The 24,930-nt window shown below is 43.8% G+C and overlaps 1 long non-coding RNA gene across 1 annotated transcript in view; it reads right to left on the reverse strand.

Moving 5' to 3' along the window:
• Nucleotides 1-5,975: 5,975 nt before the first annotated feature.
• Nucleotides 5,976-24,930, reverse strand: part of LOC123573915 (uncharacterized) — a 198,188-nt gene continuing 179,233 nt past the window's right edge. Inside the window, exon 3 of the long non-coding RNA XR_006698631.3 lies at nt 5,976-10,095. This is a non-coding gene — a long non-coding RNA (uncharacterized lncRNA). The remainder of the gene's footprint in view (nt 10,096-24,930) is intronic.

The raw sequence follows: 24,930 nt of genomic DNA on the forward strand, positions 1-24,930 counted from the left end.
TCATCAGAGCATCCTTCCCCACCACAACAATGCTTCTGCTTATTCTTCTCATCAAACAAGGGCAATTTTCAAAAAGTTTTGATAGGAAATCACTAGGTATCCCGCTTAACAGTCCCGATTTGGCTCCTGAATTTGTTTTTTAATTGAGACAGAGTCTTGCTCTGTTGCCCAGGCTGGAGTGCAGTGGTGCAATCTCAGCTCACTGTAACCTCTTCCTCCAGGGTACAAGTGATTCTCCCACCTCAGCCTCCCGAGTAGCTGGGATTCCAGGCATGCACCACCATGTCCAGCTAATTTTTGTATTTTCTGTGGAGACAGAGTTTCACCATATTGTCCAGGCTGGTTTCGAATTCCTGGCCTCAAGTGACCCACCCGCGTCAGCCTCCCAAAGTGCTGGGATTACAGGCATGAGCCACCATGCCAGACCCTGATTTGGCTTCTTTTGACTTCTTCTTTCCCACTATTAAAAAAAAAAATTCTCTAAAGGGCAATCATTTTTCTTCAGTTAATAGACTGCATTGGCATGGTTAAATCCCCCAAGATTCTCAGTTCTTTAGGGATGGACTCAATGTCTGGTGACATTGTCAGTGTGAAATTGTCAGTGACCACCTCCCTGCCTGTCATTGAGCCTCCCGCAATAGCCTGCTGGATTTTCCCTGCTTCTGTGCTTCTCAACTGCTGTGAAACAGGGCACCAGACCATGCTGCATATTCAGTAAGCATGGCATACTAAGTGTGACTTGATTGAAATCTGAGTGAAGGCTCAGGCTTTTAGGGAGCTGTTTTAGGAATATTAAAGATCTCTTTGGTTTTTCTTTGAGAGTAGGCATGTCCCATAGGAACGAGGATGGGAAGACGACCTCCAATTAACAGGGTTATGACCATCAACCAAAGCTACACATCTGAGAAGTTGAAGAAATACTGGTGCCTGGTTCCACCTTGGAAGATCAAAATGTAATTGGGTTAAGAGGAAACCTGAGGGTCATGACTTTTTAAAGCCCACCAGGTAAAAATATGCACCTGGCTCTGAGCACCTTGGTGCTAGAACAGGACTTCTGTGGAAAATAGGATCTTAATGACAGGAATGAGTCTGGTCTGTGTGGTGGTTGTTCTTCATGGGCATTATGGGTGGAATTACGTCTCTCCAAAAAGATTTTGTTGAAGTCCTCACCCACAGAACATCAGAAAGTGACCTTATTTAGAAACGGGGTTTTTGCGGATATAATTAGTTAAGATGAGATCATACTGGAGTAAAGCTGGCCTCTAATCCAATATAAATATGTCCTTATAAATTGGACACAAAGACATACACTCAGGGAAATTGCAAATGAAGAGGAAGACGGAGGAAAACAAGGCAAGAAAAGCCAAAGATTTCTAGCAAGCCACCAGAGGCTGGGAGAGAGGCATGGAACAGATTCTTCATCATAACTCTCACAAGAAACTAAATTTGCTGACACTTTGATCTCAGACTTCAGGCTTCCAGAACGGTGAAGCAATAAAATTCTGTTGTTTAGGCAACCCATTTGTGGCATTTTGTTATGGCAGCCCAAGCGAACTAAAACAATAAGCATGGCTATAAATTCTCAGAATTTGCATCCTGAATGTGCATGAGATGCCCTCCTTTATTGAGCATCTGCCGTAGATCAAATCCAAAAAAGGTGTTGAGAGAATATGCTACTGATTCAAAAGGAAAAGAGGGAGCTTTGTTTCTAAATTCACCTGGTAATTTTTGTCTCACATAATCAAGTCAGATTGCTTTACAGATAGGCAAGGCACAATGGGAGTAAGGACTCCAAATACAAAATCTATAGTGACACTCTTTCCTCTGATTTGCATGTGCAAATAGCATGGGGAGCTGTGTGTTTAACTAATTCATAGTCATAAATGTAGAATGTACTGAAATTTGCATTGCAAAATATTCTTGCTCCAGATGCTGAGTTTATGAGAATTTCTGTTGCTTTATAAATTACAATCTTACAAAGATTCTAGGAGATCAGATATTATTGAGTCTATTCCATTTTAGGATCAATGCAAAGCCGTATTTTAGACTACTTGTGTATGTAAGATAATTTTGCAGGGTTTCCAATGTAACCACTGGCCTTTAGTAAAATGTATCTTTCACAGAGATCTTCACTTGTTAATGTTTTGTAAAAGTTAGCATAGAGATACAATTTTCAAGTGTGTTTGAATAAAACAGGAGCTGCTTTAGATAAATTGAAACAGTCTTTTTCTCAAGGAAGAAATAGAAAAGCTGACATTTCATACAACAGCAACACTTGTGCTGTTTTTCTCTAGATATTTTACCTATTACTGATGTATAATATACAAGAGATATTGTTGAAGTCCAAATAGCTTTTTTATATAATATTTGCTGTTCAAACTTTTTCAAGCCTATTATTTGAATGAAAGAAGGTACTAGAATTGTTAAGAAAAGACAAAATTGGGAACCTTGCGAGATGCTGACTCATGGGCTGGAATCTTTCCAAGAGCTCCTGGGATTTAGAAGAGGATAGGACATTGGGCCCCAGGGTAAGGGAAACCTCCATGACCCAATTCTCCTATGTCTGAAGTACATGAGCCTCCCTGAGTGGCTCACTGGATGAGCCAGGGGTTTTGTCCAGTGTGCAAAGAGTCAGGCATGAGTCAGGATCATAAAGTGACCACACAGAATTTCACACAGTCCATGATGAAATAAAGTAAGTTATAGACACTGTGATAACCAGGATCTGGGTACCCTTTGACTTTTATCTAAGTGTTTTGAGTTCAGATAACTGACTGATAATATTACATTTCTTTAGAAGCTTCTTTGCTATCAAACATTTTCACTGTCTTAGCCAGGAATGGAGTGCCCTAATGCATGACTTAGACTATACAGGGACCAAATCAGCAGGAGGATTCTAGAGCTGCGACAGAGGTGCGTGGATTCTGGGAGGGAGGCAGGGCACTTCAGAGCAAGGCAATAGGTTCATCATCAGCCTTTCTCTTTCTTTACCATGGGCTTAAACTCAGCATCTGCTCCCAACAATGTTTTGTTTTTTGTTTTTTGTTTTTTTGAGATGGATTTTTGATGTGTCACCCAGGCTGGAGTGCAATGACAGGATCTCGGCTCACTCCAACCTCTACCTCTCGGGTTCGAGGGATTCTCCTTCCTCAGCCTCCCAAGTAGCTGGAATTACAGGGGCTCACGACCACGCCCAGCTAATTTTTTGTATTTTTGGTGGAGACAGGGTTTCACCATGTTGGCCAGGCTGGTTTCAAACTCCTGACCTCAGATGATCCACCCACCTTGGCCTCCCAAAGTCCTGGGATTACAGGCGTGAGTCATTGCTGCTCCCATCAATGTTGAATCACTTTCTGGAGACAAAATCATTTCACTGTGTTTAACCTAATTCTAATGTTGGTTCTCTTTTCTTGGACAAGTTATAAGGGTTCCTGCCCTAGTTCCAGCCTTGGTGCCCCTGCATTCATGTAATATTCCAGAGTCTGTAAAGGATAATCTCTCCATTCCCTTTCAGGTTTGTATCATTGGCAGTCTATTTATTAAGTGCCCATTAGGCACAAAGGACTATAGTCAACAATGGGAAAACAGGAACCTGAACATGATATGATCATTGCTCTCAGTAAGGAGTTGAGACATCACACACAAAAACACAATTTGAGGGAGTGAGTGATAAATCTCTATGAAGGGGATATGCAGAAGTGAAGTTGAATGTCAAAAAACGGAGACGATGAGAACAAACAGTCACACTGTCTCCCTGGCATCGGTTTCCTCTCCTCTTACACGAAAGTCTCTGGCATACATTGAGGAGCTCCACAGCCCTGGGAAACAATTCCAGTTCCAGGGGCCAGGGGTGGAGCTCACGCCCAGGCCAAGCCCTGCCGCCTGTGCCCATGGACACAGGAGTCTGTTGAGGCGTGGGTCTGCTGGTGGGGTGAGGGGGTCATCTGCTTAAGTCTTTCCAGGTAGAAGAAACCTCAGGAGTTTGCTGAGAATGCTGGGACAATGGCATTTGTCTTCTGCTCATTGGGAATGAAGTACACGTGGCTCTGAAGCTGTTGGCAGTTCTTTCGGGAATGTGGGAGAACCTGCCTAAGGGAATTGTCAGGAAACACAGAGACAGAAAGTGCCTGTGATACCGTCAATGGAGCCCTGGAAAGCATTATGTGGGGCTCTGTTCTTCCCCTGGACTGCCCACCTGCTCAGTTATTTAAGCCAGGGCTGGGAAAGCTTTTACTTTTTTTTTTAAATTATACTTTAAGTTCTGGGATACATGTGCAGAACGTGCAGGTTTGTTACATACATATACACATGCCATGGTGGTTTGCTGCACCCATCAACCCTTCATCTGCATTAGGTATTTCTCCTAATTGCTATCGTTCCCCTAGCCCCCCACCCCCTGACAGGCCCTGGTGTGTGATGGTCCCCTCGCTCATGTTCTTGTGTTCTCATTGTTCAACTCCCACTTTTGAGTGGGAACATGTGGTGTTGGTTTTCTGTTCCAGTGTTAGTTTGCTGAGAATGATGGTTTCCAGCGTCATCCATGTCCATGAAAAGGACAGGAAATCATGCTTTTTTATGGATGTATAGTATTCCATGGTGTATATGTGCCACATTTTCTCTATCCAGTCTATCATTGGTGGGCATTTGGGTTGGTTCCAAGTCTTTGCTATTGTGAATAGTGCTGCAATAAACATACATATGCATCTCACACCAGTTAGAATGGCAATCATTAAAAAGTCAGGAAACGGCCGGGCACGGTGGCTCACGCCTGTAATCCCAGCACTTTGGGAGGCCGAGGCGGGCGGATCACAAGGTCAGGAGATCGAGACCACGGTGAAACCCCATCTCTACTAAAAATACAAAAAAAAAAAAATTAGCCGGGGGCGGTTGTGGGCGCCTGTAGTCCCAGCTACTCGGGAGGCTGAGGCAGGAGAATGGCGTGAACCCGGGAGGCGGAGCTTGCAGTGAGCCGAGATCGCGCCACTGCACTCCAGCCTGGGCGACAGAGCGAGACTCCGTCTCAAAAAAAAAAAAAAAAAAGTCAGGAAACAACCGATGCTGGAGAAGATGTGAAGAAATAGTAACACTTTTACACTGTTGGTGGGAGTGTAAATTAGTTCAACCATTGTGGAAGACAATGTGGTGATTCCTCGAGGGTCTAGAACCAGAAATACCATTTGACCCAGCAATCCCACTACTGGGTATATGCCCAAAGGACTATAAATCATTCTACTATAAAGGAAAGCTTTTTCTATAAAGCATCAGATAATAAATATTTTTAGTTTTGCGTATCACGCAGTATCTGTTGCAACTACTCAACTCTGCCATTGCACTGGGAAAGCAATCCTGGAAATTATATTAAAGAAGGCATGTTGGTAGGTTTCATGAAACTTATTTACGGACACTAAAATCTGAATTTCATATAATTTTCATGAGTTAGGAAATATTGTTCTTCTTTGGACTTTTTTTTCAACCACTAGACAGTATAAGTCATCCTTAGGCCATGAGCTTTACAAAAACAGGCAACAGGCCAGATTTGTCCTATGGACCACAGTTTACACTGACCCTTGATGTAAGGCAATAAATTCCTATCTTTTTTTATTTTGGGGGGAAAGTTGTCTGTTCCATTATTCACAATCTAAAACATCCTAATGAATAATGAAGACTTCATTAAAAAGGGGATATTTAAACCATATTTTCAGAAATCAGCAGAATTTGGACATGAAAATACAGTACAAAGAAATGACATGAGACAATAAAGAGATTTAAAAATGCTCATGTTAGAAGTAAAGTTTGTTTTCTGGGGGGATATTGAAGGGGTGGCCTGCCCCTCCACACCTGCGGGCTTTTCTCGTTACGTGGAACGAGAGACTTGAGAAAAGAAATGAGACACAGAGACAAAGTATAGAGAAAGAAAAAGTGGGCCCAGGGGACCAGCCCTCAGCATACAGAGGACCCATGCCGGCATCCGTCTCTGAGTTCCCTTAGTATTTATTGATAATTATCTTTACCACCTTAAAGATAAGGGAGTGGCAGGACAATAGGATCATCGAAGGGAGAAAATTAGCAGTAAGACATATGAATAAAGATCTCTGTGACATGAGTAAGTTCAAAGGAAAATGCTGTGCCTTGATACGCATATGCAAACATCTCCATAAACCTCTTAGCAGCATTGCTCCAGCAAGTCCCGCCAGCAAGTCCCACCTTATGCCGTAAGGCGGTTTTCTCCTATCTCAGTAAACAGAGCATACAATTGGGTTTTACACCGAGATGTTCCATTGCCCAGGGACGGGCAGGATTTTTAACCAGCAAGCTGTCTTCAGGAACTTGTTTGACAAAGACACATCCTGCACAGCCCAAAATCCATTAAGCCTTGAGTCACCACAGCACATGTCTTTTGCAAGGACAAGGTTGGGGGTAGGGTCACAGATTAACAGCATCTCAAATACAGAACCAAATGGAGTCTCTTATGTCTACTTCTTTCTATATAGACACAGTAACAGGCTGATCTCTCTTTCTTTTCCCCACATTGGGTATGGACCCACCAACACACAAGGAAATCATATGACCATAAAATTTGGGAATTTCTGAATCTGGTGTATTCTCTTGGAAATACAGTGTTCATTAATATATTAAATTATCTGTGAAGTTCTGGGTAAAGAAACACTCTGTTTAACTTTGTTCAGCTGAGAACTTCCCAAGCTTATTTGTTAATGAAGCAACATTTTTTGTGGCTTAGCTGTTAGCCTCACTTAGAACAGTCCTTGGGGTATACCAACTCCAGCACCCTGCAAGTAAGTGATAAGTTTGGACAGGTCTAGTGGGGACATCAACAGTTTCCGTTTAAATGAGAGAAGTGTTAAACCTAAACAAGCAGAATAGACACCATGGATGTCCCAACCAGACAGGATCTTATTACAAAACTTCAGACAGGAAGGAATGAGAACCTGAACTACACAAATCTGTATCTGAACTAGAAAGAAAAGGAGCAAGATCAGATTTAGAGGACAAGGGGGAGCAATTGGTCAAAGTAACCAGACCCTTAGCCTAGAAGACTGAAAATGAGAAGAGAAACAGATTTCACGAAGTAAGTTTAGATTTGTTATGCTGACTCTGAGCTATTTATGGGGCAGCTGAAGTACCTGGTGGGCCTTCAGAAGAGAAACCACGAAGGGTGCTGGGGACTTGCTCATCATCTGCTAGAGATGATGGTTAAGACCCAAGACCATGTGCAATCACTAAGAAGGACAGGATTAATGAAGATTCACACACGTCTTTAAGGGAAGGGAGGCAAATTTGGTTAAACAGGTAGGAAGAGGACCATGAACATTATGGCCACATTGTTGCCAGGAAAGGGGGTCCCAATTCAGACCCCAAGAGAAGGTTCTGGAATCTCACACAAGAAAGAATTCAAGGCGAGTCACAGAGTGCAGTGAGGAGAGAGTATATTGAAAACGACACCATTACAGGGTAGGGCATCCTCAGAAATCAAGTAGAGGAACCCACCAACCTTGATTTAAGCTTTTCTTATATAGGAGTTGTCTATGTAAAGACTAAACCAAGTTGTGCCTATGTGCGGGTGGGCCGACAGCATGACAAAATTTATTATTTTATCAATTTAAAGGAAACTATCCTTGACATTTTAGTGTGTAAGTACATCAAAGCATAACTATAATTATCTGAAAGCATCTATTGTTATGGGCGTTGGGACATCTGCACTTTCTGTTATCCTGGGAGTTTGTTCTTGCCTGCATTCCAAGCTGCTTCTTTGGCTGTAAACACCACAGGACCCTGGATCGTAACTGGCGAGGAATGTGCCTTGCTACTTTTAAGATGAAGTTGATTTTAAAATGGTGTCACTCCAGCTCTCCTAGGCTCCTGCTTTCCGAACAGCGTGAACCAAAAGGGACAGTATAAGAAGGAGAAACTGGTCAAACATGTCAAGAATAGAGAAAGGACAGGCAGGACCAAAAGGCAGCCCTTCAGTGAACTTCTGAGAAACTCCTTTAGGGCAGTGAGAGCAGAAGCCCAGTTCCAAGGGAAGCCGTGGTGAGTTGGTGGGGAGAGATGGCATGTGGGGGTCAGAGTTTCACTTTTCCTTTTAGAAAGTTGACAATGAAAGCAATGGAAGAAATTCCATGGACATTTGTCGGGGGAAAACAAGGCATGTCATGGGAAAAGCTATTCGAGAAAAGAGAGACGAGAGCAGTTGGTGAAAGTGAAGTAATGAATGAAGATAAAAAAGGAACATGGGAGGGAGGGAGGAGGTGCGGAGGGGAGATAAAGGAAGTCCAGCAGAGCTATTGCCTCAATAGTGAGAACAGAGAAAGGGAGCAGGAGAGAGGCAGAATGAGATGGAGCACCAGGTACATGGGATGGTTCTCCTCTTCATGAACTGAGGGGCAGAGGCATTCTTGCACATGGAAGGGAGTAGCCATGGGTGCTATGGAGAGGAAATGGGCTCTGACCTCTCATCAAGGTAAATGCAAGGTAAATGTCTCCTTATCCGTGCAACTGAGACAATGATCCAAAGGCATAGCCCACCAGATGTAATAAATGCAAACTACATTGGCTACACAGTCAAACCTCGGTAAATGTTAGCTTCTGTCTTTCCATCTGCCTTTCCTTCTTCCCTCCTCCTTCCTATGTTCATTTTCTCTCCTTTCCTATTTTCCTCTTCCCTCTTTTCTTCATTCTTTCCTTCCATGGAGAGGAAGAGCTTTGCAACATCCACTGTTGACAATATGACAGGGAATGAATTACTGATCTCTTTCTTCCATCTTTCCCCAAGTCATACCCTCCCAACCAAACTCACATGGCTACTGAGATGCTTCACTGCCTTCCTCTTATACTTCCTGTGTGTTGACCCACAGCCTTTCTGCCAGTTCAGTTTCATAAGTAAATTCCAACATCTGAGGACTCTGAGTGTGCTTAAGTGCATCACAGCCACCATCCCGGCTGTGGGAAGAATCCCAATAAAATGTTCCAGGCAAATTAAAACCCATTCTCTTTCTAAAGACTTCCAGCAAAGGCTGATTAATAATTCATTCTGATCTTTAATAACTGTCTATGTTAAGAAATCTTTCCTATAGATCTAAATCCTGTCTGCTGCTGTGGGAATAGGAGCCTTTGAATAGTTGTGGTTAATTACTGGAAGCACCCATTTCTACTGAGATTCTTTTGCCAATAATTATTTATCAAAAGTGTGACCACTGCACAGACCAAGTCAATCCTCTTCTACAATTTGTTTCTCCCCTTTCAGCAAAGGTAATTGACACAGTTTCACACAAGGCATCTAAGCTCTATGTAAGTGTGCATGAAATTCTGATACACACCACAGTTCAACTCCCCACACTGTGAAAGAAAGCTCCCAGAGTCTGTCAGGAGCCCGTGGCTCATTGGTGTAATTCTATGTAAAGAAAAGAAACGTGCAAGTGTTCCAGATTCACTCAACATTCACTGCTTGCCAAGTCCTTTACTGTTCACGAGGGCCACTCAGCAGGGCTTCTCTGTATGTTATCAGGCAATGAATAAAACAAGAAAATGAATTATTCTATAAAATACAGCCCAGCTTGGGATGGCATCAATTCCATTTTTGAAGGTGAACAATCAGAAACATGTTTCTTAAACTTTGTCCATTTTCTCAGCTACCATCTGCAGAAAAGGGGGACGTGGCTGGACAAGACGTGGCCAGGTCTATGTGCTGGGTGGCTCAGGAGAAACTCCATCCACACCATTGGTTTTGCCTGAGTCTTGCACAATGAACATTTGCTTTTGGTTGATCAGAGTCTTACAGTCATGTTGGAAACACCATCCATACTGTTTGTTGTACTCCACAGCATTCTTGGCATCATCATGGCAACAAGATCCAATGCAGAATCCCTCGTCCTTCCCCTCAACATAATCTGTCTCCTATGCCCCAAGCTGTCCTGTGTCTGAGGCTCTCACTGCTGCCTGTACATGTCCACACGGTTGCAACCAAGTTCATGCCTTTGTTCAGGGGCTGCATTTCTAATGAGTTCCCAGGTGGGGGCAATGCTGCTGGCCAATGCTGCTTTCATTTTGAGATGCAAGCTTCTAGATGCTCCAATTGGCCTAAATAAAATGAAATATGTGCTTAAGACATAAGCTCTTGAAATATGCATTCAGGGGATATGAAGCACAATGTCAGCTGTACATAAAAATTCAACTCTCTTACTGCAAACTTAACATCATCAAATAAAGCATCTTTTTTTCCCAAAGAACTTCTGAGCTACCCTAGGACAGCCATGCTCAAGTCTAGCTGCACATTACAGGCACCTGGAAGGTGACAAGAAGGAAGAAGACTTTTTAAAAATACAGATACCCCAACCACACTCCTAAACGAACTAAAGCAGAATACCTACAGGGAAGACACAGGTTTCATCTGGACAAAAGCTCCCCAGGCGACTCATTGTGAAGTCAAGCTTGGGATCCACCAAACTGGCACCTCATCTAACCTTTGCCCATGATGTGACAGAAATTACACTACGCAGTCTACATCAGATATTGAAAGCAAAGTAACTTCCCAATGCTAGACCCAAAACACCTAATTATGGGCAAACTTTATCTTAATGATTCCCAACTGATGCTTTTCCAAAAACTCTGCCTCCACTTACAGAAGAACCTAGATAATTTTCCTTGAAAATCCCAATATTTAATTTTGCCACTGTCGTGTTGGATAAAATATTAAAAAATTGAATTATAATTTACAGCATCTGTTTTTATTTTAATCTTGCAATTTTCTATTTCTTAACAATATCTGAATATTCTTTGCTCTCCTTAGAAGAAAGATACTAATTTTAAAGGTCCATCACTGATAATGGGTTTGAACCCATGCTCAAAGAGCTTCCCTAAGTGATCTCCGGAGGGAGTTTTATAAATAACTGGGGGTATTGATCCTGCTGTCTTCTCTAGTTGAGCCAGACCCCCCTTAAGTGAAATGTGACCTAGATCAGGGCAATTATAACAGAAAGATAAGTCACCATTCAGCTGCCAGAGCCTTGGGACAAGAACAATATTTTGCTTTTCTGATGCAACAGGAACAAGGGTAGCCTGAGAGAAGAGTGTTGATCGGCACAAATCCTGCAATTTCACTCCAGGTACATACCCAGGAGAACTGAAAATCAAGCAAGTTCACATACACACGTGGATAGCAGTACTCCTCACAATAGCCATGTTAGCTCAACTCAGCCCCTCACCAACTGACCCCAGCCGCCTTGTGGCCAAGGGGACCCCAAAAAACCTTCAAACTGAGCTCCTGGTCATGATGGGACAGAAGGTCAGACACGCCTCATTATACCCCCTTCCTGTTTTGGTTTAGACACAACAATTGAGCAACATTAATGTTAAAATGGAGATCGTAAGACTGACAGAACAGACTCTGTGGCAACAAGATACCAAATGATAAACAGGACCCAAGGCCATACCAGGAAAATGTTAAATCACACACTCCTACACTTAAAGGATAAAGTATGTTCTAACCACCACACATTTTTTCTTTTTCTCTAGCAGTTAAACAAGCACTGGCCTCAACATAAAACAATACCAAAACAATTGTAGCCTATCCCGCTCAGGAACGCCAACTCACCCTCTGTTCCAGTAGCCATAGCTGCAGCCTTTATTGGACAAGAGACTGATTTTGGTAATTTCTCCTGATAAGAAGAGCACCGACCATGGGCCGGTTATGACAGGGTTACAGAGACCACGCACTTGCATGCTTCCATGTCCTGAAAAGACCTCTTGACATACAGGGCCTAACCGTAATACATTTAAATGTTAAGTCTCCACCCCAAAGCAAGCATGGGTCGTATGTTACATGCATGTGTGTAATACATATGCATCAGGACCAGTCTTATGAATATTCATAGGTCCTCCTGTCACCTGTTGAATATGTGTATTTAGACAGCCCATTCAGCATAAAGCTCCTGCCCAGCTCCTCCTCTGGTGTTGGCTGGAGCCTGTGCTTCCCAGCGTATGGGATGGCCACCTTGCAGGCCGTAGCCCTTTATAGGAAACAAAGTCTCCTCTCCTTTTCTAAATTTATAAATTGCATGTGTTTTTGTTAACAGCCAAAAGAGAGAAGCAGCCCAAATGTCCAGCAACAGATAAACAAATAAACATATTGTGGCCCGCACATACAGTGTAATAGTATTCAGCCTTATAAAGGAGTGAAGTATGGCCAGGTGCAGTGGCTCACACCTGTAATCCCAGCACTTTGGGAGGCGGAGGCAGGCAGATTGCCTGAGCTCAGGAGTTCAAGACCAGCCTGGGCAACACAGTGAAATGCCATCTCTACTAAAATACAAAAACATTAGATGGGCATAGCAGCATACGCCTGTAATTCCAGCTACTCGGGAGGCTGAGGCATGAGAATAACTTGGGAGGTGAAGGTTGCAGTGAGCCGAGATTAAGCCATTGCACTCCAGCCTGGGCAACAGAGCGAGGCTCCATCTCAAAAAAAAAAAAAAAAAAAAAAAAAAAAAAAAAAAAAAGGAGTGAAGTACTTACCACACTACAACATGGATGAATCTCAGAAACATCAGTTAAGTGAAAGAAACCAGAATGAAAAAGTTACATGCTGTGTGATACCATTCATACGAAACATACAGAGTTGATAAATCAAAGGAGACAGAACGCACACTGGAGGCTGCCAGGAGTGCGGAAGAGGAATGGGAAGAAACTCTAATGGGTAAAGGGCTTTACTTTGGAGTGATGGAAATGTTTGGAACTAGACAGAGGAGATGGCTGCACAGCATTGTGAATGTACTAAATGTCTCTGGATTGTTCATTTTAAAACGGCTAATTTTTATGTGAAGTTGAATATTTTTTTACTATGGAAGACATTTGGCATATCTGATGGTAATAAGGCTATGGAGAAAAATAAATCCGGGGAGGAGGATGGGCAACGCTGGTGAGAGTCACATACTCACATAGGGTGGCCAGAGAAAGGTGTCTCTGAAAAGCTGATTTTGAGCAAACCCTAAGGGACTGGGGAGAGAAGCATGAGGACATCTCTGAAAAGACCACTCCAGGCAGGAGGACCCTCGAAGTGCCCCAGGCGGGAGCACACGCAGGCATCTGAAGAACAGCCAGGCAGCCAAGGTCAGAGGCTCGGCTACATCTGCACTTGTGGCTCTAAGACACTCACACGGACTAAAGGGTCTTATGCTGGGAACCTAAGGAACTCCAGGATGAATCAAATAGAGGCTGGTGTAGTGGGAGGAAATGAGAAATAAGCTAAATTACATGTAAAGCATTGAATTTAAATCTTGTTATAAACGGAGCTACAATACTTCTACAGTGTGATTAAAACTTATTACCTAACTTATAATAATGACTTAATAATTATAGAAACAGCATAATTAAGTCACCCACTCCTGCCATCCATTCTTCACGTGACCCCCTGAGTCACTTTTAACGTGGACTCGAATCAACTCACCTAGCAAGTTTCCTGTATCACTTTCAAGAAAAGCTCCAGGCCTCTTGCCAAGGCTTCAAGGCTCTGCAGCCTGTGGCCCCTGCTCCCTTTCTGACTTCCTTCATCCCCTGGCTCACCCAGCTCCTGCCAGGCCGGCCTCCCCATTCCTCATGGTGGCGATCATGGCTCCCTCCTCTCACTGCCCCTCTTCCTGTCCTCATCCGAGGCTCCTCCCTCGCTGGCCTCAGGGCTGTGTTGGGAAAAACCCTAGAGAGCATCCTGTCCACCCTGGCCTCCTGCCCCTCCCACAGGCTTGCTCACGCCCTTCTTCCCTGCCTGGCTAGGCACATTCCCTATATCCGTCTACTCCAGTATCTAGGTCTACCTCTGTGTCTGCATCTCTTCACACACTCACATAAGTATCTTTATTACAATATGTACATACAGGTTATAGATGTTGTAGATGTTTGTTATTGCCTTTCTTCCTTCTTTAAAGTGTAAGCTCCATAAACAGATTTATTTTCTTGTGTTCACTGCTGTATCCTCAGTGTTCAGAACAGATTCTGAGACCTAGCAGCCTCACAGTAAATATTTGGAAAGAGAAAGAGAGAAGTAGGGAGAGAAGGACAGAAAGAAAAATAGAAGGAAAAAAGGAAAAAGAATCTCCCATTTCCAGCCTATAGCTACTTAAGCATCCCAAATAGCACTAAAACTGGCTGCTTCTATCATGTCAGAAAAAAATATTTCCTACAGATAATCAAGATTTCAAAAAGATATTTCAAATGGGTAGCCAGGTCTCTGGAGTGGCAATTAGGAGAAAATGGTAAGAAATCATTTGGAGGGGCTTTCAATTTGATGAGAGAGATTTTAGTTAGAACAGATGGATACGAAAAATCTGAGGCTAAGAAACACAGAAGAATGAGGAACAATTAGCAAATGTGTAAGCGGTGAATGGCCTGAAACCCCGTGACAGACATTTATAAGTGGGCGCATGTGAAAAACGAGAAACTCCCTGTGAATAGGGTGAGACAACACCTCTCACCACTCCAATCACAAGCGTTTGCCCGAAGCTGGTGATCACACAGCTTTGTTAAGACAGGCTGCTGTAATTGCACAGTTGCACACAGACGATTAGGAAGCTTCTGGAGCAGAGACAGGAGGCTAATTTGGGGAGGCAAGGGGGTGAGTATTCATTTCAGAAGGTCTTCTCCCAGCCACACGTGCTACTTGGAAATGGACTGCCTTGTTCTAGGGCGATCGTTCTGTTAGATAAATAACCAACATTCGCACACATGCTTTCTGACTCCAGGCAGTTAAATATTCACAAGTATCACCTGGTGCCCAGAAAAACCGCACTGTCTGCTGTATCGTACAAACTTTTCTTTTCTTTGCTTCCAAGTTCAATTAAAACACTCTCCAGTCAAGTTCCACTGATTTACTGTAACATATGCTTAAAACTCAGAGAGGATATAACTGATTTATAAAGCACAATATCCTGTTTATGAGCAAAAGATGCCATAAGGTAACTGACAAGCTGTGTTAGCAGATCATTTTGCTCATGTTATGGGAGACTTTCTCTCTTTTTTTAATGTTCTCCCTGACTCTTCTCAAAATTGCTGGGATGGTTATATAATCAATCATGTAATGTGTGTTTTCAAAGGAACTGTGAGAGAAATACATGCTCTGAAAATCACATAGAAATTTAAGATGTCATGCAGTTTTCCTGACAAGAAATAAATATCTCTCGCTACGCTTCCAAGATGAAGTGAGTTCTGTAAGCTGCCGGGGTGGAAACATGTCCAAGCATATCTGATCAAACCAGGAAGGTCTGTGTTTTCATCCCTTGACCCAGTACCCCTAAAGGATAGATCTTCACGTTTAGGTTCCTGTAGCCTTGAGCTCTGACAGCTGAGGAGGTTGGTGGAGGGAAGGTCAGCTCCACCAGTCCTTTTTGACTACATCCAAACATGGAACCCACCTAGGGACTGTGCAGGGACCCCAAAAGTCAGTATACAGGCATTCCATCCAGCCCAGGATATAGAAGCGTTTTGTTGTTTGTTTATTTTGCTTTATAAAGGAAAATAAAAATCTCAAGATCCATCCCTCCACCCCCACAAAGTTATTAAAAAAAATATTAATCCCTGAAGCTGAGTCATGAAACCTGCTCTTACAAATGAATGACTGTTACTAGTATTAGACATCAACCAGATCCCCATTAAAAGGTAAAGGCCTCAGGTATCTGGAAGGGCTGCCCTGATGAATCATCGACAAGTCAAATTTTGCTGGCCTCCAATAAACAAGGACACACCAATTCTAACTTCAGGTCTGCAATCTAAGTCCAGCTGCTAGAACTCCACACCGATAATGTCCCTTTCTTTTTTGAGACGGAATTTCACTCACTCTGTTGCCAAGGCTGGAGTGCAGTGGTGCAACCTTGGGTCACTGCAGCCTCCATCTCCTGGGTTCAAGCGATGCTCCTGCCTCAGCCTCCCGAGTTGCTGGGATTACAGGTGTGTGCCACCATCTTTGGCTAATGTTTGTATTTTGTTTTAGTAGAAATGGAGTTTCACCACGTTGGTCAGGCTAGTTTTGAACTCATGGCTTCCCAAAGTGCTGGCAGTACAGGTGTGAGCCACCACGCCTCGTCAATAATGTTCCTTTCAAACTCACCTTAGCAGAGCAAAACCAAGTCCAGACTCATTTCTCCACCTACCCAGAGATCTCTACATAATTGACTTTTCCTTGACTCCCTTTTTCTCTTTAGACATTCACCTTTTATGTGAAATGTAGATTTACTTGACACTAACTAAAGCGTAAGTGTTCAATCTTTTGGCTTCCCTGGGCCACATTGGAGGAAGTACAATTGTCGTGGGCAACGCATAAGATACACTGACATTAATGATAGCTGATGAGTTAAAAACAAAAGTTGCAAAAACATCTCATAATGTTTTAAGAAAGTTTAGGAATTTGTGTGAGGCCGGCCACATTCAAAGTTGTCCTGGGCTTTGAATAAGCTTGAACTGAAGTCTCAGAGAAATATAACCATTCACATTACTGCCTACCCTATATATGCCTCCCACCCCCTTTTCAAAGGTGTGTAAATCCTAAACCTCCTAAAATCCTCAGAAAAAACACCCACCTATGTGTCTGTTGCTTATATTATTCCCTAGATTCACCCTAGAGCTGGCTTAACAAACCTGGGTGAGGGAGACTCACGCCTCAGTTGCTCATTGCAGTTGTCAGGTCTTACAAAGAAATTGGAAACGCAGAGAGCTTTCACAGAATATCCCAAACCAAATGCACTCCGAGTTCTTGGAACTGCAAATTGGATGGGAGGTTTGCCTGCCTGTGTGTTTTGGATGAAGCACCTGTGGACACCAGCACTTTGGAACGGCCAAGATTCCACAACTCAAGCAAAGTGAAATAATCACGTAAGTAGAAAATGCAGTAAGTGAAAAGCAGACATTTTCTTCCCCATCCTAGACTTTTAGTCAAATTGCTCTCTTCAGCTTAGCTGTGAGAGACTTGGCCACATTTTTCAAACCTCATGGTGAAAAGCAGTTCAAAGTGGATCAGTGACGAACTGTGAATGTCATGGACAAAGAAGGGCAGATGGCAAGAAAGAGAAGCCAAGGCAGGTGCTTCTTGGGCCCCACGTGAAGGTTTGCCCCGCCTGGTGAGTGGGATGACTGGACTTCCAGTTGGATGTGTCCTGGGTAAGGGTCTGCTGTCACCATAGCCAACCAAAAGGGTTTCTTACCCTAAAAAACCCAGACACGGGTATTTCTTGCCTGCCATCCTTCTCCCACACCTCACATGCCCACCATCCAGCCTGAGCTGACCAGCAGGCCACACTTACATCATTTCAACATTCTGCCAGCACTGACCATAACACATCTTCTATTGCATTGCCAACTTTTGTCATATGCACTTGTCTTTCCACCTGGCGCTGGAAAGAATTGGAAGGGAGGATTTTGTTCTTTATGGTTTCATGCTCACGGTTATCCAAGGAGCAAGGCTACTGTCTGGTTCATATCTGGCAAAATGTTTCCTTGCTCTTCTCCGCACTTCACATACCTTCGCTCAGAACTCGCGTCTTGCTTTACCCCATTGTCTCACAGGTTTATCATGTGCAACTAACGTATAGCATTATAATACATAAAGAGTTTCATGGTGTGCAATTGCACAAGGCAGCACTCACCATGAAATTCAACAGCATTGCATTTCTGTTGCCAGGCTGCACTTTGGCACAGGGAACATTCTGTCATCGATGTAGTCAGATGCTCCAGGCTGGGTGAGGATGAGAGAACATGCAGCCTCCGCTCTGGGAGGCACTGGCAAGACTGGCAGCAGCACTGTGCTTGGCTCTGCCACGGGTACCCTAGAGACCATCCGTCCCCTCACCTGCCCAGCCCATCCCCATCCTAATGCCTGCCCCTCACTGGGCAGAGGGTTGCTGAGTGAGTCCATAAATTCTTGCTTTGCTGCTTTCTGCCTATGATCTGGTGTCCCTCCTGGGTAACAGGCTTCTGTCCAGCCCCAAGCTCCAAGCACCTCCTTGAGCCCAAACTTCCTCCTGGGCTTCCATCTGCTGAATTTACTACTCTTTTCATAAACGTTCTCCCGTTCTTCCAGAAGCAGGGGCTCTGTCTCTACACGCCAGTCACCTCACCCTAATGGGGGGAATCTCCAGCCCGCGACATCTGACAGCTGACTTCTCTGGCGCTGACCATCTGCCTGCTTGTCCAGACCTCCAGCATCACCCTCTGTGGTTAGTTTTATGTGCCTACTTGACTGGGCCAGAGAGCTCATTAAACATGATTTCAGTGTGTTCGCAGAAGAGACTGGTGTTTGAATTAGTAGACCGAGCAAAGAGGCACCAGTGAGGGTGGCCACATCCAGTCCATCCCGAATAGAACAAAAACGCAGAAGGGTGAATGAATTCTGCCTGACTGCTTGTGCTGGAAGGTCGATTTTCTCCTGCCCCTGGGGTTTCTGGTTCTCAGGCCTTCAGACCCACTCTGGAATCTACACCATTGGCTCAGGCCTTTGAACTACCCCACTGGCCTTTCTGGGTCTCAGCTGCAGATGGTGGATTAGGAGGCTGCTCACCTTCATAATTCCCTGAGCCAATACCTTATCGATCTCTTCATATATAGATATACATATATATGAGGCAGGAGAATAGGGTCCAGAGGCAGGGAACCTAAGGCCGATTCACACTGACTTCCTAGAACTAAATCAAAAGAAAACACCAATTTTCCAGGCCCAAGTAGCAAAAAGACCAGAGACTACTCCCTTTGCAACTCCTCGCTTTTCTGAGTGGCAGATGAAAAACTGAAAGTACCTCTGATTGGTCCCCTCCTGCAACCAATCGGGCTGGTTGTGGGCTAAGTCTTCATTTGCATAGGGTATACTTTGTAACTTCACTTCAGCCTTTGATGGGTCTCTTTCTGCAACTAATCAGACTGATTGCAGGTCACTACTTCATTTACATAGGGTGTACACCAAGTAACCAATGGGAAACCTCTGGAGGGTATTTAAACCCCAGAAAATTCTGTAACCGGTTACTTGAGCCCCTTGCCTGGACTGCTCCCATTGCATGGCGTGTACTTTCATTTTCAATAAATCTGGGCTTTTGTTGCTTCATTCTTTTCCTGCTTTTTTGTGCATTTTTTTCAATTCTTTGTTCAAGATGCCAAGAACTTGGACACCCTCCACCAGTAACGTGTGTGTGTGTGTGTGCGTGTGTGTGTGTATCTGTATATATTTATCTCCTATTGGTTTTATTTCTCTGCAGAGCTTGATCCATATGCCCCCCTTACTTGACCCTGATGTCTTATAGAACCATACACGGCATCCAGTCTCCAATGGACTTGGTTCCCCCATCTGTGGCCTCTAATGCCACACCTTTGTACATCAATGTTCTATGGGCCACCAAGCTCCTTTCTTATTCTTGTGGACAAGCCTACTTTGGTTTGACCTTGCTGTAGCTAAGCCCTTGGCAAGATGCAGCACTCAAAACACTTAACATTTTCATGTCACACTTCAAACAAACAAAGCAACTGAATAAAAATAGACAAAATAAAACAGCAACCAAAATCTTATTCTCATGATCTTCTAGTGGGTAACGGAAATTGCATGCACAAAGCTTATTAAACTTTGCAGGTCAAAGTTATACTGGACCTTGCCTCCCACTAAGAGCACCCAATGTTTTTTTCTGTTACATGATTTTTGATATATTGTGTTACTTTATTTATCATTGCTTATATAAATAACATTTAAATATGATTTACTATTTTTAAGGCTGAAGTTCTAGACTCCATTGATTAAGAAATTATGTCTCTATTCTTTTCCAAAGTCCTTCGTGCATTCTACTCTCGTCTCCCTTGTTTTCTCTCCCACCGCGCCCAGTGGCACACACCGCCCCCAGTGGCCAGTGCACATATGGCACACACTTTCCTAGTCATGCCCATAGTGAGCTTCTCCATCTCAATAAATGAGTCAGCAGAGATGGGGTCCTTATACAGGGCCTTTCTAATACATTGAACATAAAAGGAAAACCAAACTGTGGCATCAAACCACACAATCACTGAAAGAACACTGGCAGGACAGTGATGATTGAGCACAAGGAGCTAAAGGAGGATAACAATCCAGCTCAGACACAATTTAGGAATTAATGGAGACGTAGCCCAAAGTGAACTCTCTATGAAGAGAAGAAAGCATAGGCCTTTTGAGATCCAAAAGGGAACTAAAAAAAGGCCAGTGGGAAATGCCGCTCTGCAATGGGGATGCCCAGGGGCTGTGGGATTCCTTCAAGGGCGTTCCATCCACCGCCTCCAAGACGAGATCCTGAGGGACCAGAGCAGCAGGCATTGGAGGACTCCCAGTGCCGCCGGGACACGCATACGAGGAAGGCACCCAGGTCACAGTAGCTGGGAAAGGCACCTCCGTGCAGAGGATCCTGGCTCCAGAGGAGGCTCAGTGTTGTTGCCTATGTAAGCCTTCAACACCACAGGAGTTTCACATCAAGGAAGCCACCCCTTTATTTGTGAAATCCTTAGAAGCAATGACTCCACAAGAAAGATCCATCATAAATATGTCTCATGAATCAGACAGCGCTGTTAAAACGCCAAATGATTTTTATCTCATGAATTTTTGAATCATGTTACAAAAGAGTAAAAATAAGTAAATTTTAAATCACAAGCGTGACTTTTAAATATGCGGCAGAATTCCAAAGGTGGCCAGTTTCCACATGGAGTCAGCGATTCCCTGGTCCACTCACAACCTCACAGCAAGATGATGAAAACCTCCTTATACTACTTGCCTTGATCCTGTTTCTCAACACCAGATATAAAGTGTTTGATGTTAAAACCATACTCAACTTTATGACCTGAGGCCTACAGAAATATTCCATGAAAACTATGCAAAAGCATATGCTGCCTGAATATGGGATGCCAGTGCTTATAAGAAAAATAACAAACCTCCAACAAAGGAACGTCACCTGTCCAGGTGGGGAGAGTCACCACAGTGCATAGCTCCACTGTATGGTCACAGAGTCTTGGCTGTATACCTAGGAGAAACAGCATTCTTCTCTCCTTTATTTAGCAACTTCAGGGCACTCCCTGCTCGTGCCTCTGAGACCCGTCTCCTCTGACCAGAGTAGTTGAGAGCAGAGGTCAAGGGAGCAAACTTTGACCTTGAGATCCAGCAGTAGTTCTGCAGGACAGGTCCCCCAGCTCTACCTGTGGGGCCTTGGGCAAGTCACTCACGCCTCTGTACCTGAGCATGCACACTGGCAAAGTGGGAACCATAACTGTACTTACTCTAAGGAGTGACTCGCCTCTCCATGCCTTGCTGCCTGCATCAGTAAAACGGTGACGGTCACCCTCAGTAATTCATGGAATTGCCATGCTGTGTAAATGAGCTGGTAAAGCCCTTGGAAGAATGCCTGGCCCTCATAAGTATTGTACAAGTGTTTGCAATCATTATTATCTTAAGAATGATATGTCTGATCCCTTTCTGGTCTTATGACCATTTCTCAATAAATTCAGAACCTAGAGGGGAGGGAATATTGTTCCTTAACCCACCCAGCATGTTATGAGACCAGTCAAGGGCATTTGGATCCATCTGGGCAGGAAGATCAGTGAGGAGAGGCTGTAGCTGTACAGAGAAACAAGGAAGGGACAGGGTACAGTCAGTCAAATCTGGGAACTAGCTCAGGTAGTTACACATGTACACTGATCAAACAGCCACACCTGCCATCAACACCTGTCATGGCTTTGGGGAAAGCCTAAGCACTAAGTTACCAAGAAAGGTGAATGCAAATGAAGCAAGCTGGGAGTCCTCAGCTACGTTGTCACTGGGAATCCAAATGCACATTCCCAGGCCCTATGGTGATTCAGACTAATGAAATCAGAAGCCCTGGGGGTGGGATCCAGAAATCTGTTTTAATAAGCCTCCCAGGAGATTTGTAGGGACACAGGGCTTGAGAACTTCTCTAGAACAAGACTCCATGAACCGTGATCCATGGGCCCAAACTGGCCCACCACCTATGTTAAGTGAAGTGTTAGTGTAACATAAGGAGAGTATTCATTTGCATACTGCCTATGGCTACTTTCAGGCTCATAGCAGAGATGACTCATTGCAGCAGAGGCCATGTGGCTCCTGTCACGCTTGTCCCTGTGAAGAGACCACCAAACAGGCTTTGTGTTGAAGGGGTGGCCTGCCCCTCCACACCTGTGGGCTTTTCTCGTTACGTGGAACGAGAGACTTGAGAAAAGAAATGAGACACAGAGACAAAGTATAGAGAAAGAAAAAGTGGGCCCAGGGGACCAGCCCTCAGCACACAGAGGACCCACGCCCGCACCAGTCTCTGAGTTCCCTTAGTATTTATTGATAATTATCTTTACCATCTTAAAGATAAGGGAGTGGCAGGACAACAGGATCATTTTAGGGAGAAAATTAGCAGTAAGACATATGGATAAAGATCTCTGTGACATGAGTAAGTTCAAAGGAAACTGCTGTGCCTTGATACGCATATGCAAACATCTCCATAAATCTTTTAGCAGCATTGCTCCAGCAAGTCTCCCCAGCAAGTCCCACCTTATGCCGTAAGGTGGTTTTCTCCTATCTCAGTAAACAGAGCATACAATCGGGTTTTACACCGAGATGTTCATTGCCCAGGGACGGGCAGGATTTTTAACCAGCAAGCTGCCTTCAGGCACTTGTTTAACAAAGACACATCCTGCACAGCCCAAAATCCATTAAACCTTGAGTCACCACAGCACATGTCTCTTGCAAAGACAAGGTTGGGGGTAGGGTCACAGATTAACAGCATCTCAAATACAGAACCAAATAGAGTCTCTTATGTCTACTTCTTTCTATATGGACACAGTAACAGGTTGATCTCTCTTTCTTTTCCCCACATTGTGTGAGCAATAAAGCTTTTTAGTCACCTGAGTGCAGGCAGACTGAGTCCAAAAAAGGAGTCAGCAAAGGGGATGGGGTGGGGTTGTTTTATAGGATTTGGGTGGGTAGTGGAAAATTACAGTTAAAGGGGGTTTTTCTCTTGCGGGCAGGGGCGGGGGTCACAAGGTACTCGGTGGAGATGTTCTGAGACTTATTGTCTAGAAGGAATGTCACAAGGTTAATTGATCAGTTAGGAAGGGGCAGGAACAAATCACAGCAGTGGAATGTCATCAGTTAGGGCAGAAACTGGCTATTTTCACTTCTTTTGTGATTCTTCAGTTGCTTCAGGCCCCGTATACCTGCGGTCACAGGGGATATGATGGCTTAGCTTCAGCTCAGAGGCCTGACAGCCCTCAAAGCCTAAGTTGTTTACTACCTGACCCCTCCTAGACCAGTCCTGCTGAATCCTGCTCCAGAGCATGTGCTAATTATGCCAGGTCCTGTGGGCCCCTATTGCCCCCTCTACAGTTAATTCTACTCCGTGCCCAGCTGTGCTCCCTCCAAGGCCCAGTCCAACACCAACTTCCTTTCTGAAAACTTTTCTGCATCTGTGCCTAGCACCGTGTCTGAATGAGCTCTACTAGGTGCATAGTAAATATCTACTAACTGCAAAAAGTGGATAAATAAATGGAATACACTGGGACAATTATTTCAGATCTTCATTCCAGTGGAAATTTCTGAAGGTCATATCCATGGCTGTTAGTTATCTAGTTCCAGCTAGCATATTAGTAGAAATTTAAAAGAAATATGACAGGCCAATTCTTCGTTAAACAGGCAGTCTTGTCACTCGTTGTGCATGAAATAGCACATTGTGCATATTGATAGTGCTGAAGAAAGTGTGCAAAGGTCATGTACGCTTTAAGTAGAGAGCAGAAGGGCACAGCTGAGGCTTCTTCTCCAACAGATCCAGTCACTGTCTCAATTGATCCAGTCCCTGAGAAGAAGACTATGTAGAGTTCCACTTCTTCTCAGTGAAGCAAATAAATAGTTTTATTTAAGCAAATAAAACTGAATTTGGTGGTTAGCTAACTCAGTCTTATCTACAACCCAGAGACAGACTTAAAAGCCTTTACATGACAATCCAACATAAACCAAAAATGGGAGAGATCCTTAACAACAAAAACAATGACGAATCATTCTAGGCCCATTTCAAAGCCTCTAAAATCAGTGGGAGAAAAAGATTATCCCTGTCACAGATGATCCTAACAATAATTATTTGTCTTCTACTGTTTGTGACTTAAAAACCAAAAGTTTCAAGAAACAGCAGTGGATATCTCAGGACATCCTCAATTCTCCTAATTTGTTTTGTGTTTTGATCATAAATATGCAGTATTTAGTTACAAAAAAAAAGCTATATCTCAGTTCCCATATCAGATGGTTACATATAGCTCAGATATACCTGTCATTTTATCTTGATATAAAATATACCCTGGTCTTCTCCAAAAGTTTGATTCTTCATCATTTTCCCTAAATCCGAATGATAACGGGTTGTGGATGGCCTTGGATAAACCATTTTCCAACATTCACTCTGTCAGGTAGTCGGGGAACTACATTGTGACTCTAGGCCGGCCTATGATCTTTTCATGAATAATAATAATGTTTTGGAATCCACACTGTACCAGTGTCTAAACCTTGAGATGACCTAGAAGCTTCTGTTTTTATGCTCTTGGGAGCCCTGAGCTGCTCTATTGGAAGTGCAGCTACCCTGATGGAGAGGTTGTGGGGAGAGACCCAGAGGTTAAATGGACAGACCCTGGGGACCCACAAGGAGACCCTATAGCTACATGGAGAGACCCTGGAGTTATGAGGAGAGTCCCTGGGGCTACATGGAGAGCTAAAGAGGCCCACAGTCCCAGTGTCAGAGGCGTTTGAAACAGAGTAACTCCATCTTGACTAGGGGCTGGGTAAAATGAGGCTGAGACCTACTGGGTGGCATTCCCAGATGGTAAAGGCATTCTAGGTCACAGGATGAGATAGGAGGTCGGCACAAGATACAGGTCATAAAGACCTTGCTGATAAAA

The sequence above is a fragment of the Macaca fascicularis genome, chromosome 6 (genome assembly GCF_037993035.2).
Source record: "Macaca fascicularis isolate 582-1 chromosome 6, T2T-MFA8v1.1".
NCBI lineage: Eukaryota > Metazoa > Chordata > Mammalia > Primates > Cercopithecidae > Macaca > Macaca fascicularis.